General features: G+C 47.3%; 1 long non-coding RNA gene across 2 annotated transcripts in view; it reads left to right on the top strand.

The window, feature by feature from the left end:
* Positions 1–675: 675 nt before the first annotated feature.
* The window catches only part of LOC141277775 (uncharacterized), a 91,762-nt gene continuing 73,103 nt past the window's right edge, over positions 676–19,334 (top strand). Inside the window, exons 1-3 of one of the 2 annotated variants that reach the window (XR_012329595.1) lie at positions 676–981; positions 1,126–1,198; positions 4,051–4,229. This is a non-coding gene — a long non-coding RNA (uncharacterized lncRNA). Of the gene's footprint in view, positions 982–1,052; positions 1,199–4,050; positions 4,230–19,334 lie in introns of those variants that run through there. The other variant, XR_012329594.1, reaches the window with a different exon arrangement.

Genomic DNA, 19,334 nt, shown 5'->3' with positions numbered 1-19,334 from the left:
CATCATGAAACTGTGAGCAACCCAGACATTGGGACCTCAGAGCAGAAGGCCCACATCCCCATGGTGATGGGAACATGACAGGAGTGTCCTGGCATCACTGGGCTCACATCAGAAAACGTGGGGTGCTCAGAAGTTAGGGCCTGACGCTAGAGAGCACTCATCACTGAGAGGAGGAGGCTCCCAGCAGGCTCCAGCTGCCACCAGAGGGCCAACATCGCCAAGGCAATGTGTGCCAGCCCGGCAGGAGTGACCTCACAGCAGAGGGCCCACCTCACAGAAGGGTGAGGAACACAGCCAGGATCAGACTCTCACCAGAGGGCCCACATCACCAAGGGGATGGGAACCAGGCAGGAGTGTCCCCACACCAGTGGGACAACATCATCGAAAGGTGAGGATCCCAGCACATGTAGCCTCAAACCAGAGGAACCACATCACCAAGGGGTTCGGAATGAGGCTGGCAGGACCGGCCTCACAACACAGGGTCCATAGAATATAAAAGTTGAGGAATCCAGCAGTTGGAACCTCCCAGCAAGTGGCCCCGAGCACCGAGGCTATGGGATTCAGGCCACAGTGAACTCACAGCAGAGGGCCCACATCATGAACCTGTGAGCAGCCCAGCCGTTGGGACCACAGAACAGAAGGCCCACATCCCCATTGGGATGGGAACCTGGCAGGAGTGGCTTCGCACCACTTAGCACATATCAGAAAATGTTAGGAGCCCGGCAGTTAGGGCCTGACGCCAGGGGGCCCTCATAACTGAGGGGAGGAGACTCCCAGCAGGTTCCAACTGCCAACAGAGGGCCCACGTCTACAAGGTGGCATGCGCCAGCCAGGCAGTAGTGACCTCACAGCAGAGGGCCTATCTCACAGAAGGGTGAGGAACCGAGGCAGGATGAGACTCTCACCAGAGGGCCCACAACACCAAGGGGATGGGAACCAGTCAGAACTGTCCTCCCACCAGTGGGGCCACATCATCGAAAGGTGAGGAACCCAGCACATGTGGCCTCATATCAGAGGACATACATCACAAAGGGGATGGGAGTGAGGCAGGTAGGAGTAGCCTAAAAACAGAGGGCCCAAAGAATAAAAAAGGTGAGGAATCCAGCATTTGGAACCTCCCAGCAGGCGGCCGAGAGCACAGAAGCTATGGGATGCAGGCAGGAGTGAACTAACACCAGAGAGCCCACATCATGAAACTGTGAGCAACCCAGGCGTTGGGACCTCAGAGCAGAAAGCCCACATCCCCATGGGGATGGGAACCTGACAGGAGTGTCCTGGCAACACTGGGCTCACATCAGAAAACGTGGGGATCCCAGCAGTTAGGGCCTGATGCTAGAGGGCCGTCATCACCGAGGGGAGGAGGCTCCCAGCAGGTTCTGTGTGCCAACAGAGGGCCCACGTCGCCAAGGTGATGTGTGCAAGTCAGGCAGGATTGACCTCACAGCAGAGGGCCTACCTCACAGAAGGGTGAGGAACCCAGCCAGGATAAGACTGTCACCAGAAGGCCCACATCACCAAGGGGATGGGAACCAGGCAGGAGTGTCCTCACACCAGTGGGGCCACATCATTGAAAGTTGCGGAACCCAGCACATGTGGCCTCAAACCAGAAGACCCACATCACGAAGGGGTTGCGAGTGAGGCAGGCAGGAGGAGCATCACAACACAGGACCCATAGAATACAAAAGTTGAGGAATCGAGCAGTTGGAACCTCCCAGCAGGCGGCCAAGAGCACAGAGGCTATGGGATCCAGGCCACAGTGAACTAACACCAGAGAGCCCACATCATGAAATTGTGATCAACCCAGCCGTTGGAACCTCAGAGCAGAAGGCCCACATCCCCATGGAGATGGGAACCTAAGAGGAGTGCCCGAGCATCACTGGGCTCACTAAGAAAAGTTGGGGAGCCCAGCAGTTAGGGCCTGACGTCAGAGGGCCCTCATCACAGAGGTGAGGAGGCTCCCAGCAGGGTCCAAGTGCCACCAGAGGGCTCATGTCAACAAGGCGAGGTGAGCAAGCCAGGCAAGAGTTACCTGATAGTAGAGGGCCCACCTCACAGATGGGTGAGAAACCCAGCCAGGATCAGACTCTCACCAGAGGGCCCACATCACAAAGGGGATGGGAACCAGTCAGGATTATCCTCACACCAGTGGGGCCTCATCATCTTAAGGTGAGGAAACCAGCACATGTGTCCTCAAACCAGAGGACCCACATCACCAAGGGCCTTGGAGTGAGGCAGGCAGGAGTAGCCTCACAACACAGGGCACATAATATAAAAAACGTGAGGATTCCAGCATTTAGACCTTCCAGCAGGCGGCCCAGAACACCGAGGCTATGGGATCCAGGCCACAGTGAACTCACAGCAGAGGGTCCACATCATAAAACTGTGAGCAACCCAGGCGTTGGGACCTCAGCACAGAAGGCCCACATCCCCATGGGAATGGGAACCTGGCTGGAGTGTCCTCGCACCACTGGGCGCACATCAGAAAAAGTGGGGAGCCCACCATTTAGGGCCTGACGCCAGAGGGCCGTCATCACCGAGAGGAGGAGGCACCCTGCACGCTCCAACTGCCACCAGAGGGCTCATGTCTCCAAGGTGACGTGTGCCAGCCAGGCAGGAGTGACCTCACAGCAGAGGGCCCACCTCACAGAACGTTGAGGAACCCAGCCAGGATTAGACTCTCGCCAGAGGGCCCACCTCACCAAGGGGATGGGAACCAGGCAGGAGTGTCCTCACACGAGTGGGGCCACATCATCGAAAGGTGAGGAATGCAGCACATGTGGCCTCAAGCCATAGGACAGTCATCACCAAGGGGCTGGCAGTGAGGCAGGCAGGAGGAGCCTCACAACAGAGGGCACATAGAATAAAAAAGTTGAGGAATCCAGCAGTTGGAACCTCCCAGCAGGCGGCTCAGAGCACCAATGATAAGGGATCCTTGCCGGAGTGAACTCACAGCAGAGGGCCCACATCATGGTACTGTGAGCAAGCCAGGCGTTTTGACCTCAGAGCAGAAGGCCCATATCCCCATGGGGATGGGAACCTGGCAAGAGTGTCCTCACTCACTTGGCGCACATCAGAAAATGTGGGGAGCCCAGCAGTTATGGCCTAAGGCAAGAGGGCCCTCATCACCGAGGGGAGGAGGATCACAGCATACTCCAACTGCCACCAGAGGGCCCACGTCACCAAGGTGACGTGTGCCAGACAGGCATGATTGACCTCACAGCAGAGGGCCCACCTCACAGAAGGGTGAGGAACCCAGCCAGGATCAGACTCTCACCTGAGGGCCCACATCAGCAAGGGGATGGGAACCAGTCAGGACTGTCTTCCCTCCAGTGGGGCCACATCATCGAAAGGTGCGGAACCCAGCACATGTGGCCTCAAATCAGAGGACACATATCACAAAGGGAATGGGAATGAGGCAGGCAGGAGTAGCCTAAAAACAGAGGGCCCAAAGAATAAGAAAGGGGAGGAATCCAGCAGTTGGAACCTCCCAGCAGGCGGCCGAGAGCACAGAAGCTATGGAATGCAGGCAGGAGTGAACTAACAGCAGAGAACCCACATCATGAAACTGTGAGCAACCCAGGCGTTGGGACCTCAGAGCAGAAGGCCCACATCCCCATGGGGATGTGAACCTGGCTGGAGTGTCCTCGCACCACTGGGCGCACATCACAAAATGTGGGGAGCCCAGCAGTTAGGGCCTGACGCCAGAGGGCCCTCATCACCGGGGGGAGGAGATTCCCAGCACGCTCCAACTGCCACCACACGGCTGATTTCACCAAGGCAATGTGTGCCAGCCATGCAGGAGTGACCTATCAGCAGAGGGTCTCCCTCACAGAAGGGTGAGGAACACAGCCAGGAACAGACTCTCACCAGGGGGTCCACATAACCACGTGGATAGGAACCAGGCAGGAGTGTCCTCACACTAGTGGGGCCACATCATCGAAGGTGAGGAACCCAGCAAAGGTGGCCACAAACCAGAGGACCCACATAACCAAGGGGTTGAGAGTGAGGTAGGTGTCTGGACGGGCATTTTTAACACTCATTTCCCACCAGGAAGAGGAATTAACCAAAGGCTCAGCATGCCCTGCCAGAAGCAGATTAGGGCCTGAAGCAGTCTTGCGGGTTTGCGGCCAGCTCACAAGAAAGCGAGTTGAAGAAAGGAGCTCAGGGGCCCTGTAATTCACAAACCTGCAGAGTTATAAATGACAGATAACGTCCAAAAATATATTGAAGTAAGGCTGCGAAGAGGACTTCAAAGCGGGGCAGAATTTCAGGAAACCGATTTCAGGAGGTAGACTGGATTTGCATTTAAAGCATAGGAAGAGGCAGAACATCGACAATGATGCACTTGGCAAAAAAGGGCGTATGAGTTTGTTCCTGAATATATTCAGGAAAACACGCATATGCCCGTTTTGGCAAACCAAGCAAGCTTGCAATGGAAATCCGAACTACTATGAAGTGTCACTTCCCCCCGGTCTAAAGGGCCATCTGAAAAAAGTGTAAAATCCAGAAAGGCAAGACAGGCCATGGGGAAAAAGGAACCTTGTTATGCTGATGGGCAGGATGTAAATTGCCAACAGCCACTCTGGACAAGTGTATGGTGTTTCCTGATACATCTGAAAAACAAAGTAATAGAGTCTAGGGTATTTCCACTTATGGTCCTATAGCTTAGGAAAATTAAAATCAAAAACACAGCCACCCCAAAATTTGGGACGGATCTGTTTACAGGAACCTCTTCTACAATACACGTTAAATATCCCAGAGAACAAATAATTGATAAAGAAGTTGCGGTACTTACGTACAACAGAATACCACTCAGCGATGAAATCTGTGTCACCAGGCCTGTACCAGCATAATGAGTGGATTGAGGCACGATGATTCTAAGTGAAATAAGTCACACAGAAAAAGAAACATCATAAGGTATCACTAATGCACGGAATGTAAACTTGGCTACACATGAACTGAATTACAAAACAGAACAGGGTCTCAAGTTTAGAAAACCAACTTATGCTTGCTTAAGGGGAAAGGTGAGTTGGGGTGCTGCATAAAACCAGAGTTTGAAATTAGCACAGATACCGTTCCATAAGCCAAATATGTAATAGACAAGACCTACCCCTTGCTCAACGAAATGGACTCAACAATGAGGTATCACCTCACACCTGTTAGAATGGGCATCATCTGAAAATCTACAAACAACAAATGCTGGAAAGGGTGTGGAGAAAAGGAAGCCTCTTCCACTATTGTTGGGAATATAAATTGATACAGTCACTATGGAGAACAATATGGAGTTTCTTAAGGAACTAATAATAGAATTACCATATGATACAGCAATCCCAGTACTGGACATATACCCAGACAAAACCAGAAATCAAAAAGAGACATTCACCGCAATGTTCATTGCATCACTATTTACAATATCGAGGTAATGGAAGCAACCTAAATGCCCACAGACAGACGAATGCATAAAGATGTGGTACATATATAAAATGGAATATTACTAAGCCATGAAAGGAATGAAATTGGGTCATTTGTAGAGACGTCGATGGATCTAGAGACTGTCATACAGAGTGAAGTAAGTCAGAAAGAGAAAAACAAATCTTGTATATTCATGCATATATGTGGAACCTAGAAAAACTGTACAGATTAACCGTTTTGCAAGGCATAAATAGAGCAACAGATGTAGACAACAATCGTATGGACAACAAGGGGGGAAAGCTCTTGGGAGGGTGGTGGTGGGAGGATTTGAGAGATTGGGATTGGCATGTAAACATTTATATGTATAAAATAGATAACCAATAAGAACCTGCTGTATAAAAATATAAAATAAAATTCAAAATTAAAAAGAAATAAAATTTAAAAAATGAAACAGAAAAAACAATTATTCCCTTCACATACATGTATTTATATGAATAAATTATTTCCATGCTTATATCTGTAAATACAAAAAAGAGGAATAAAATCTACCTTGAACCAAAAACGAAAAAGAGAAAAAAAAAAAACAGAACCCACCAGTTACTCAGAGGAAAGCCATATCAGGGCACTTACTCCAGTTGTAAACAATTCTGAAGTTGGTCAGTGGTGGGGAATCATCTCCCATTCAGCCAGCAGCCCCCACACAACAAGCGTCCTCATTGCAAAGCTGGGGCACCGTGCCGAGGCATCTGTGAGTAAACGTGAGCTGAGCCCCAGGCCAGTTGCTGCTGAACTATTCCCACCCGTCCAAGGTAAAACACCTGAATATATACAAGGACTTGAAAGCCTAGAGGAAGGGCCATAGAGCCACACGAGTGACAGCATGCCGGCCGACTTGGTGCCTGCAGGCCAGCCAGGATGGTCCTGGCCCTGGGTGCTCTTCTGGAAGATTTCCATTTCCCTGCCTGAGATACCCGTCCTGTCCCTGCCCCCACTGCTTTTTTCCTTCCTCACCTCTGCCCAGGGAGAAATTCCAGCAGCAGGTATGGGTGACACATCCTCTTCTTTAGCAGGTGGCAGCCTGGCAACTGCTGCAGAAAGTCCAGCAGAGCCCCACTCACACTGGGCCACCCACAAAACCGTGGCCTCTCACTCCCTCCCACCAGCCCAGCCCCGAGACTGCTGACAGGGCAGAGAAAATGGTGTCAGGCACGGCTGCAGGGGCTCTTGCTGCCTGGAGTGGTATTTATATTGATCTCAACCCAGGCACACCTGGGGAGGGCTGGCCGGCACGGTAAGGCTGCCCAGGTCAGCCAATCATCACCCCTCAGGGGCTCACAGTTGCAGAAAATGGAACTTGCTGAACCGGCCAGGTCCAAGGAACAGGTGTGGGCTCCTGAGAGTCAGGATAGACAAGGGGCTGCAGCTTTGGCTTGTTTTCTAATCATTTTATCTGGCCCATGAGTGGGAGACAACTTCAAGAAAACCCTCTCCTAATGAGAGGAACCCAGGAGTCAGGGAGAGGAGGGGTGGGTGGTGGTTGGAGACAGAGGCCTGGTGCCCCGGGTGCAGTGGAAGTCTCTGGAAGACCAGGTGGACGGAGGCCTCACGGAGTGATGCCCAGGGTCACAGACCTGTCGCAGCTGCTGTTTGTTAGTTCAAGTCCTGCTCTGAGGTGCTCTGTGTCAGCTCTGAGCGACAGGTGAGCTGGGGGTGCTCTGCAATGAGGGCTATGTGCAAGGTTCCTGTGTGCCCAGCCCTGCCACGGTACCTGCAAGGGTAGCTCTGTATCCTGGGAGGGGCCTGACCACAAGAGCCCCGTGGGCTGGGGTGGGGGTGGGGTACCTGCCCAGGTGAGCTCCATATTCTGGGATTGGTCTGACCACGAGAGCCCCATGGGCTGCTGGGGACCTGGTAAAGGATGTCAGGACAGTCAGTGAAGCCACCGAGGATATACCTCCAGTTGCTCCTAATTCCTACACCCTGCTGGTCATTCTACCAACCACCAGGACATGGTATTCTGTATTAGTCTTCAATGATGCCTTCTTTTGTATTCCATTAGTCCCAGAGTCACAAGAAATTTTGGCTTGTGAGTGGCAGGACTCAACATACAACTAAAACAATACTTCCGGGCCGTCTGGCCCCAAGGGTGCAAAAATTCCCACACCATCTTTGGGGAAAGCTTAGCTAAAGACCTAAAAGTTCTACCTCTGGAAAAGGAAACCCTCCTTCAATACGCAGACGACATTCTGATCGCCAGCCCTACTAAGGAGGCCTCTGAACTACCAAGCCAATAAAGGATAGAAGTTGTCCAAGAAAAAGCTCAAATATCACAGACTGCGGTGACCTGCCTGGGCTTCATTCTCACAGAAGGTCAGAGAAGCCCATCCCAGGAAAGGGAAGAAACCATTTTCAGCCTTACCCCTTTCTCAAACTAGAAGACAGCTTAGGGGTTCCTGGGGAGGCCAGCGTTTGCTGCTTCTGGATCCCTAACTATAGTCTACTAGCTGGGCCTCTATATGAAACACTGAAAGGAAAAGATGATGATCCTTTTGAATAGAATCCAGAAGTGGCCTTTCAAGAATGGAAAGAGCAGTCAATTCAGACCCTTGCCCTGGAACTCCCTAATTTAGCTAAACCCTTTGACCTTTACATTCCCGGTGAAAGGTGAATCGCCATTGGAGAATTAGTGCAAAAACTGGGACCACTTGAAATGGAACAATGCAAGAATGCCATCCAGGTAGGATAAACTACGGTCACTAAGGGGCTTGGCCCACTGCCACATCTGGCCAAGATACTGGCGGTATCTAAAAACCTGGAAATCAGCAGCCCAAAAGGCCACCTCCCTCCTAAGGGAAAAGGACCCCACGTGGTGATCCTAACCACCAACCATGCCCTGAAGTTGCAGGGTTTGCTCCGTTGGCACACCGACCTCGAGTGAGGAGGCCCTCCAACTCCAACATCCAGAGAGATAACCGGGGGCAACAGGGCACCATGACGACTCGTGTGAACATCACTTGACCTGGAGTTTCTCTCATAAAACAACAAGAGTGTGTCCCAAAAGAGTAGACTACTGCTTGCAGGACTTACTGCACCCAGAGGGGAGCTAATAATCTTGGCGGGGGAACAGTATACCACACTGTCACCATAGAAAAGCCTACAGACACCATGATGATGGTGGCCAATAAGACTGGCTGGACTCCTGTTTACTTCAAAAGGCTGTTGACTCAGTAGCCATCATGGTCCTTGATCACCACTGACCCTGGACTGTCTGGGAGTTGAGCGGGCAGGGCTCTGACACCTGGTGCTGTTTGTACGTTAATTCAGGGGCCTAATTGAAGAAAGCGCAGACTACTGGTCAGAGCATCTAGGCTGGCAGAAACGGTCAGCCTAAGGTGGCCGAACAAATGTGGGGCGGGGTGAAACCGGCCCCCACAGCGTCTCTGCACATCTCTTTCCTGGACCCTTAAAGGTCATTAGAATCTATAACACTTCCAATGCTGGTGCTCAGGTGGACGAGCAGGGAGGCAGGGGGCCTGGGGACAATCAACGTCACCGGGAGGCTGCTGGGGAGAAGCTCTGACCCTTGCCCCCGGGTATGAGGGCTCCCAACTCAGCACTCAGCAGTTACAGAAGAAGGGTCTGCACCCTCAGCACTCCAAGAATGAGGAACGGGACAAAAGGCAGAGGAGGGGTTTGTCCCCAGCAAAGCCCATTAAAAATCCCTGGGAGATAAAAATAGAATCTGGGCAATAAAGTCAAGTCTAACCTTTTTTATCCTTTGTGCTTTGTCTAATTTCACGTGCTCCTAGGGTCCCGCATGCAGAGGTTCCACACCCGGCACTTCAGACCAGATTTCCTAGTGCAGAATGGCTGGGTCGACACCTCAGCTCCTGGGGCCCAGTGCAGACTCCACGATATAGAGCCTGAGCTACAGCCAACCCGGCCCTCGAGAGCTCCGCCGCCTCCCTCCCTCCCACTGACTCTGACAGGATCTCTACACAGCAGCCCAGCCCACAGCCCACGGGGTAGTGCATGCTCTCACCTCTCCATTCTCTGATCAAAATATAAAGTTTCCTTTGCTTGTGAACCAAACTCAGTCTCGATCTGTTGGCCCCAATGACACTGGGCAGGGGGACACTTGTTGGGGTCCACTCTGGAGGATCAGTAACAGAAATTGAGACTATTGTAACCTCAATGAACAGATGTGTGGGCCAAACTGTAGTTAACATAGAACAGTGTATAAGGCTCAAGGAAAATAAGATGTTTTTAACACTTCCATTTGATATTTCCATCACTTTTTATAAGCAAGTTCAGTGAAAAGGTTTGTCTCATTTGTCACGTCAATATTAGAGAAACGAAGTGATTTCTTTCCAAGGATGTACATCTAATAATCTTGGTTAAACTTTCAATCTTGTTTTAAATGCTTTTCCATTGAAAATGATACCTCTCTTTCAGCTCCCCCATTTCTGAGAAGTATAAAATCTTATAATTTATTATTACCAAAGGGGAAAGGTAGGAGGAGGGATAAATTAACAGTTTGGAATTAACACATACACACTGCTATGTATAAAATAGATCATCAACAAGGAACTACTGTATAGCACAGGGAACTACACTCAACATTTTGCAATAACCTATAAGGGGAAATAATCTGAAAAAGAATAGATATTTTTATTGACATCATCTATCAATGACAGTTAAAGTGTAGCCTAAGGGAAGCTGGTGGTGAGTGCTTCTGACCCTGAAGACTTCAATCATCTAAAGTTTGGACTCTGCCTACTTCCCAAGGCCCTTAATGAACATATGTGTAGCCGTAGCTTAAAAACTTCCCCAGTTTGGGTTTCGGGGAGACACTGATTTTGAAAAAGCCCTGGTGTTCTCCTTACATGAATGGGACTCTTCCTACTGCTAAAACATGTCTGTCACACCCAGAGGATGGTATACCATCTGATCGGGAAGAGTTTGGAAAAGGCATCTCATCTCCTCATCTCCTGGTGCTCGGGTTCACCCCTCCAGCGTCTTTACTAACAGTCTTCCCACTTGGAGATGTCAGCACTGTCAACATCCTGTTGCGTACAGTTTGGAATTTGTCCAGAGGATGAAGCGGAAGGATGAGGAACAATGAGAGACAAGTCCTAGGTGTTCAGACAGGCACATGTCACTCTAATTTCCAATCAGGAAGACGAATTGACCAAAGGCTAGGGTTGCCCATGGAAACAGTATAGGGCTTGAGGAAATCCCGCTGCTTTTTGGCCAGTTCCCATAAACACAAGTTGAACAATGGAACTCAGGGGCAGTAAAATTCACAAAACTGCAGAGTTGAAAATATCCATCACTGAAAAATGTCTTGAGGAAAGTCAGAGAAAAGGACTTGTAAGCAAGGGAGAATGGCAGGAAAGGGATGTGAGGAGGTAGAAAGGACTCGCCATTAAGCACAAGAAAAGGAGCTGAACATTGCCAACATTGCAGTTGGCCAAAAAGGGTGTATGCGTTTTTTTCTGTATATATTCAAGAAAAGGGCATACACTTTTTTAGCCAACCAAACAGGTGGGCACTGGAAGTCAATACTACAAAAGATATCACTTCGCATCAGTCAGAAGAGCCATCCTCATAAAGCATAAACAACAGAAATGCAGGACAGGGCAACGAGAAGAGGGAGCCCTGTGAGACTTATAGTGGAAATGTATATTGCCAACGGCCATTCTGGAGAAGTGTATTGTGTTTACTAAAGCATCTAAAAAATGAGCTACAGAGCATAGGGCACTTGCACTCATGGGCGTATATCTTGGGAAAAACAAAAATCGAGAGGACACAGGCACCCCAATGTTTACCCCCTCTCTGTTTAAAAGATCCTCGACTAGGATATAACTTAAATGTCTCTGGAGGGAAAAAATGGATAGAGATGTGGTACTTAGGTAGAGTGGAATATTATTCAGCCTGGAAATCAATGAAATATGGCCAGTTGTAACAACTCCAGAGGAGTTACGTATGATCATTCTAAGTGACAGAATTCAAAAAGAAAAAGACACATATCATAAGATATCACTTAACGGTGGAATCTAAAATGGCTACACATGAAATAAATTACAAAACAAAAACATAGTCAAATATGTAGAAAACACGCATAAGGCTGCTAAACGGGAAAGGTGGGGAGGGGTGAGGCATCATCCAGGAGGTTGAAATTAGCAAAGATACCATTCCAAATACCAAACTGATAATCAACAAGGCCTACACGGTAGCTAAAAGAACTGCACTCAGCACACTCAAGTCACCGGAAAAGAATATATACGACTGGTAAGAATCTGAAAAAGAATTTATTGATGTCTCTCTGTACGTGAATCAAGTGGATGTACAGCAGCAAGAAACAGAGCTTTGAAAATCAGCTGTAAGCAATATAGTAATAAATTGAAAAAAATAAACGACAGAGAGACAGAGAAAACCTCTTACAACTTTTCCTCAGGGACGGTGATGCAACATGGATTGAACACATCTAGACCCACAGCAGGATGAGACATAAGGCTGGAAACTGTTTGCGCTAAGAGAAATGTGAGGTTGGGTGAGGAAATGCACACCCTTTAAAGTAATACTACCTGGTACCCATTCAATGGGTCCCAAATCTGCAGGTTCAAGGGATCTTCCTACAGCTAAAACATGCATGGAAAACCCAGAGGACTGTACACCATGTGATCGGGAGATGTGTCTAAAATGCAGCTCATTTATCCTCTGCTGGTGCTCCTGTTCACCATTCCAGCCACGTTACTTAGAATCTCCCCACTTGGAGAATCAGCACATTTAAACTTCTGTTTCACACATTTTGCAAATTGTGAGGAGGATGAACGGGAAGAGGGGGAACCAATGAGAGAATAGTTGTAGGGGTTTGGACGGGCACATATCACTCTAATTTCCCATTAAGAATAAGAATTAAAGAAAGGCTCAGCCTGCCTCGCCGGAGCCAAAATAGGGTCTGAAGCAATCCTGCGGGTTTGAGGCCAGCTCACAAAAGAGCAACTTAAAAAATGGAGCTCAGGGTCACTGCAATTCACAAACCTGCAGAGTTATAAATGAAAACTAACGTCCAAAAATATGTTGAGGTAAGGCAAAGAAGAGGATCTGAATGCAAGACAGAATTGCAAGAAACAGATTTCAAGAGATAGATTGGACTCGTCTTTAACGCACATGAAAAGCGGCAGAATTTCGACAATGATGCAGTTGGCCCGAAAGGGCGTATGCGTTTTTTCCTGATTATATCCAGGAAAAAACGCATACGCACTTTATGGGCAACGAAGCAAGCAAGCAATGCAAATGTGCACAACAAAGAAGTCTCACTTCCCACCGGTCAAAAGGGCCATCCTAAAAAATTGTAAAAACCAGAAATGCAGGACAGGCCATGGAGAACAGGGAGCCTTTATACGCTGAACTGCCGAGAGCAGTGCGTGAACTACCGAGTGCGTGAACTGCCGAGAGCCACTCTGGAGAGTGTATGTGCGTGAACTGCCGAGAGCCACTCTGGAGAAGTGTATGGTGGTTCCTAAATCATCTAAAAAACAGAGCTACAGAGCATAGGACACTTCCAATCATGGGAGTATATCTAGGGAAGTCTAAAAATCAACGAGACACAATCACACCACAGTTTAGGGCTACTCTGTTTACAAGAACCTCAACTTCAGTACACCTTAAATATCCCAGGAAAGAGAACAATGGATAAAGAAGATGTGGTACTTATGTACAATGGAATATCTCTTCACCATGAAATCAATGTAATAAGGCTAGTAGAAGGATAAAGAGTGGATTTAGGTCCGATAATACTACTTGAAATAAGTCAAACAGAAAAAGAAACATATCATAAGATATCACTTATAGAGGGAGGGTAAATATGGCTGCACAAGAAATGAATTACAGAACAGAACAGTGTCTCACATTTAGAAAACACACTTATGTCAGCTTAAGGGGAAAGGAGAGGTGGGGTGATGCATAAAACCAGAGTTTGAAATTAGCACAGATACCGTTCAATAAACCAAATAGGTGTTAGACAAGATCTACACCTTGCTCAATGAACTGGCCTCAACACACCCTATACACCGCAGAGAAATATATCTGAGTAATAAGAATCTTAAAACCCATGTATTGATATATCTCCATAAGGGAATCAAGTGTGTGCAGAGCGGCACAAACACAGCAGTGAAAATGAGCTAAACCCCATTATAGAAATAAATTTTAAAAACAAAACGCTGAAACAATGAAAGAGAGAAAAATTCTTACAAAATTCGCTCAGGGGCTGTGATGCAACCTGGATTGACCACATATAAACCCACAGCTGGATAAGACATAAGGCTGGACACTTGGGGCTGAGAGGATTGGTGAGCTTTGGTGAGCAACTGCCGAAAGTTTAATGCAATACTTCATGCTACTCATTCCAAGGGTCCCAACACTCCAGGTTGAAGGGAATCTTCCTACAGCTAAACCATGCTTGGGAAACCCAGCGACTGGTATACCATATGATCGGGAAAGGTTTCTAAAACACACCTCATTGTTCCTCTCCTGGGGCTCCGGATCGACATTCCAGCCGCTTTACTAACAACATCCCCACATGGAGAGTCAATGCCTTTAAGTTCTGGTATCGCACAGTCTGCAGTTAGTGCGGAGGATGAATGGGAATAGTGGGAAACAGTGAGAAACTAGCTGTAGCGGTTTCAATGGGCACATGTCACTCTAATTTCACATCAGTAAGAAGAATTAACCAAAGGCACAGCAAGGTGCCCCAGAAGAAGAATAGAGCTTCAAGGAATCCTATGGTTATGGGGCAAGATCACAAAAATAAGAGCTGAAAAATGGAGCTCAGGGCCACTGCAATTCAAAAACCTGCAGAGTTATAAAGGCCAACTATTTTCAAAAAATATATTGAGGTAAGGCTATGAAGAAGCATTGAAAGCAAGGCAGAATTGCAGGAAACCGATTTCAGGAGGTACACTGGAATTGCATTGAAAACATATGAAGAGAGTCAGAACCTCGACAATGATGCATTTGGCCAAAAAGGGCGTATGTGTTTTTTCCTGAATATAGTCAGGAAAAAACGCATACACACTTTTTGGCCAAACAAGCAAGCTTGCAAAGGAAATCTGCACTACAATGAAGTCTCACTTTCCCCTGGTCAAAAGGGCCATCTGAAAAAAGTGTAAAATCCATAAAGGCACGACAGGCCATGGAGAACTGGGAGCCTTCTTATGCTGATGGGCAGGATGTAAATTGCCAACAGCCACTCTGGAGAAGTGTATGGTGTTTCCTGAAACATCTAAAAAACAAAGCAACAGAGCCTAGGGCACTTCCACGTATGGTCCTATAGTTTAGGGAAATTAAAATCAAAAAGACACAGCCACCCCAAAGTTTGGGATGGCTCTGTTTACAAGAACCTCATATACGGTACAAGTTCAATATCGCAGAAAGTGAAAAATGGATAAAGAAGTTGTGGTACTTACGTACAATGCAATATCACTCAGCAATGAAATCTATGTCATCAGGCCCGTAGCAGCATAATGAGTGGATTAAGTACGATGAATCTAACTGAAATAAGTCACACAGAGAAAGAAACATCATAAGATATCACTAATACACGGAATGTAAACATGGCTACACAGGAACTGAATTCCAAAACAGAACAGGGTCTCAAATTTAGAAAACCAACTTATGCTTGCTTAAGGGGAAAGGTGAGTTGGGGTGCTGCATAAAACCAGAGATTGAAATGAGCACAGATAAAGTTCCTTAAGCCAAATATGGAATAGACAAGAGCTACTCCTTGCTCAACGAAATGGACTCAACACCGCATATTAAACGCCTAGGAATATAACTGACTAGTAAGTATCTTAAAACCTATGGATTGCTATGTCTACAAAAGAGAATCAAGCATGTGTACAGGGGCATAAACGCAGCAGTGATAGGATTGGAGAGGTTCGGTGAGCAAATGAAGACCCTTTGAAGTCATATTGCATGGTACCCATTCCACGGGTCTCAACTCTCCAGGTTTAAGGGATTCTTCCTTCAGCTAAAACATGCATGTGGAACCCAGAGTATGATCAACCGTGTGAACGGGAGACGTGTTCAAATATGTCTCAGTTTTCCTCCCCTGGTACTCGGGTGCAACATTCCAGACGCTTTACTAACACTCTCCCCACTTGGAGAGTCAGCGCCTTTAACCTCCTGTTTGGCCCAGTTTGCAATTTCTGAAGGAAGATGAACAGGAATAGGGAGAACCAATGAGAGACTAGCTGGAGGTGTCTGGACGGGCAAATTTAACTCTCATTTCCCACCAGGAAGAGGAAATAACCAAAGGCTCAGCGTGCCGTGCCGGAACCAGATTAGGGCCTGAAGCCATCCTGCAGTGCTGTTGCCAGCTCACAAGAAAGCTAGTTGAAGAAAGGAGCTCAGGGGCACTGTCATTCACAAAGCTGCAGAGTTATAAATGACAGCTATCGTCCAAAAATATACTGAAGTAAGGCTGCCAAGAGGACTTGAAAGCGGGGCAGAATTGCAGGAAACCGATTTCAGGAGGTAGACTGGAATTGCATTTAAAGCATAGGAAAAGAGGCAGAACGTCCACAATGATGCACTTGGCCAAAAAGAGCGTATGCGTTTTTTCCTGAATATATTCAGGAAAAAACGCATACGCCCTTTTTGGCAACCAAGCAAGCTTGCAAAGGAAATCTGCACTACAATGAAGTCTCACTTCCCCCCAGGTACAAAGGGCCATCTGAAAAAAGTGTAAAATCCAGAAAGGCAGGACAGGCCATGGAGAACTGGGAGCCTTGTTATGCTGATGTGCGGGATGTAAATTGCCAACAGACACTCGGGAGAAGTGTATGGTGTTTCCTGAAACATCTAAAAAACAAAGCAACAGAGCCTAGGGCACTTCCACTTATGGTCCTATAGCTTAGGGAAATTAAAATCAAAAAGACACAGCCACCCCAAAGTTTGGGACGCCTCTGTTTACAAGAACCTCGTTTACAGTACAAGTTCAATATCACAGAAAGTGAAAAATGGATAAAGTAACTTGTGGTACTTACGTACAATGCAGTATCACTCAGCAATGAAATCTATGTCATCAGGCCCGTAGCAGCATAATGAGTGGATTCAGGTACGATGATTCTAACTGAAATAAGTCACACAGAAAAAGAAACATCATAAGATATCACTAATACACAGAATGTAAACTTGGCTACACAGGAACTGAATTACGGAACAGAAAAGTGTCTCAAATTTAGAAAACCAACTTATGCTTGCTTAAGGGGAAAGGTGAGTTGGGGTGCTGCATAAAACCAGAGATTGAAATGAGCACAGATAAAGTTCCTTAAGCCAAATATGGAATAGACAAGAGCTACTCCTTGCTCAACGAAATGGACTCAACACCGCATATTAAACGCCTAAGAATGTACCTGACTAGTAAGTATCTTAAAACCTATGGATTGCTATGTCTACAAAAGAGAATCAAGCATGTGTACAGGGGCATAAACGCAGCAGTGATAGGATTGGAGAGGTTCGGTGAGCAAATGAAGACCCTTTGAAGTCATATTGCATGGTACCCATTCCACGGGTCTCAACTCTCCAGGTTTAAGGTATTCTTCCTTCAGCTAAAACATGCATGTGGAACCCAGAGTATGATCAACCGTGTGAATGGGAGACGTGTTCAAATATGTCTCAGTTTTCCTCCCCTGGTACTCGGGTGCAACATTCCAGACGCTTTACTAACACTCTCCCCACTTGGAGAGTCAGGCCCTTTAAACTCCTGTTTGGCCCAGTTTGCAATTTCTGCTGGAAGATGAACAGGAATAGGGAGAACCAATGAGAGACTAGCTGGAGGTGTCTGGACGGGCAAATTTAACTCTCATTTCCCACCAGGAAGAGGAAATAACCAAAGGCTCAGCGTGCCATGCCGGAACCAGATTAGGGCCTGAAGCCATCCTGCAGTGTTGCGGCCAGGTCACAAGAAAGCTAGTTGAAGAAAGGAGCTCAGGGGCACTGTAATTCACAAACCTGCAGAGTTATAAATGACAGCTATCGTCCAAAAATAGACTGAAGTAAGGCTGCCAAGAGGACTTGAAAGCGGGGCAGAATTGCAGGAAACCGATTTCAGGAGGTAGACTGGAATTGCATTGAAAGCATAGGAAAAGAGGCAGAACGTCCACAATGATGCACTTGGCCAAAAAGGGCGTATGCGTTTTTTCCTGAATATATTCAGGAAAAAACGCATACGCCCTTTTTGGCCAACCAAGCAAACTTGCAAAGGAAATCTGCACTACAATGAAGTCTCACTTCCCCCCGGTCAAAAGGGCCATCTGAAAAAAGTGTAAAATCCACAAAGGCAGGACAGGCCATGGAGAACTGGGAGCCTTGTTATGCTGATGGGCGGGATGTAAATTGCCAACAGACACTCGGGAGAAGTGTATGGTGTTTCCTGAAACATCTAAAAAACAAAGCAACAGAGCCTAGGGCACTTCCACTTATGGTCCTATAGCTTAGGGAAATTAAAATCAAAAAGACACAGCCACCCCAAAGCTTGGGACGCCTCTGTTTACAAGAACCTCGTTTACAGTACAAGTTCAATATCACAGAAAGTGAAAAATGGATAAAGTAACTTGTGGTACTTACGTACAATGCAGTATCACTCAGCAATGAAATCTATGTCATCAGGCCCGTAGCAGCATAATGAGTGGATTCAGGTACGATGATTCTAACTGAAATAAGTCACACAGAAAAAGAAACATCATAAGATATCAGTAATACACGGAATGTAAACTTGGCTACACAGGAACTGAATTACAGAACAGAACAGTGTCTCAAATTTAGAAAACCAACTTATGCTTGCTTAAGGGGAAAGGTGAGTTGGGGTGCTGCATAAAACCAGAGATTGAAATGAGCACAGATAAAGTTCCTTAAGCCAAATATGGAATAGACAAGAGCTACTCCTTGCTCAACGAAATGGACTCAACACCGCATATTAAATGCCTAAGAATGTACCTGACTAGTAAGTATCTTAAAACCTATGGATTGCTATGTCTCCAAAAGAGAATCAAGCATGTGTACAGGGGCATGTAGGGCGCGGTCAGCTAACTGCCACGCAGCAGGAAGCTGAAGTAAGCTGAATCATCCTTCCTGTGGCCACTGCGCTTGCGCTAAGTATACTAATGAGGTTTTAAAGTAGCGACCTATCCGATGCTGGCTCACAAGTCGCACCATCGGCGAAAGCCAATCACAGAGCGACACATGTTCTTAATCCCTATATAAGCAGACTGCTATAGGATTGCGGTGTCTTCCTTCCATCTTTTCTTTAACCAAGCTGTGCTCCAATAAAGTGTGATACGAGAAGAATCTTGCGTGTGGCGACTCGTCATTCTGCTGGTCGGAGGCGGCTCGCCGCATTTGGTGCCGAAACCCGGGAACTTCGCGCCCTGCATGGAGGACCGATTCAGAACTCGACACACGGAGTGAACCGTCGGTGAGTAGTCCAGTCAGGTATGTTTTTCGGGGGTTTGGAGCCTGAAGTTTTTACTTTCGCTTTTGTCCTTTTAGTGTTTCTCATATTTTTCGTTTGCTTGTGGCTACGGTGCCACCAGCCCGATCGAGTGTGTCTTCCCTGGCCGATAGATAAGTCAAGCATTTTTCCAATTTAATAAGTCGCTCGTAGATAAGGGCGCAAAATGGGGAATAGTTCGTCCACGGAGCCTACAACTGATTTTCATGAGCCTATTCAAGCCCTTTTAAGGGACCGAGGGATAAAGCTCTCTCATAAAACCATAAGTAGGCTGCTACAAGATATCGAAAGTGCCGCGCCGTGGTTTGGGGTATCAGGCAGCTTGACTGTTCCGTCATGGGAAAAACTCGGAAAAGACCTAGAGGAGTGTAACACAAGGGGAGAACTTTCTCGAGGCGCTCTC

The sequence above is a fragment of the Tursiops truncatus genome, unplaced genomic scaffold, assembly GCF_011762595.2.
Source record: "Tursiops truncatus isolate mTurTru1 unplaced genomic scaffold, mTurTru1.mat.Y mat_scaffold_52_arrow_ctg1, whole genome shotgun sequence".
NCBI lineage: Eukaryota > Metazoa > Chordata > Mammalia > Artiodactyla > Delphinidae > Tursiops > Tursiops truncatus.
This window is presented reverse-complemented; position numbering and strand designations above follow the sequence as displayed.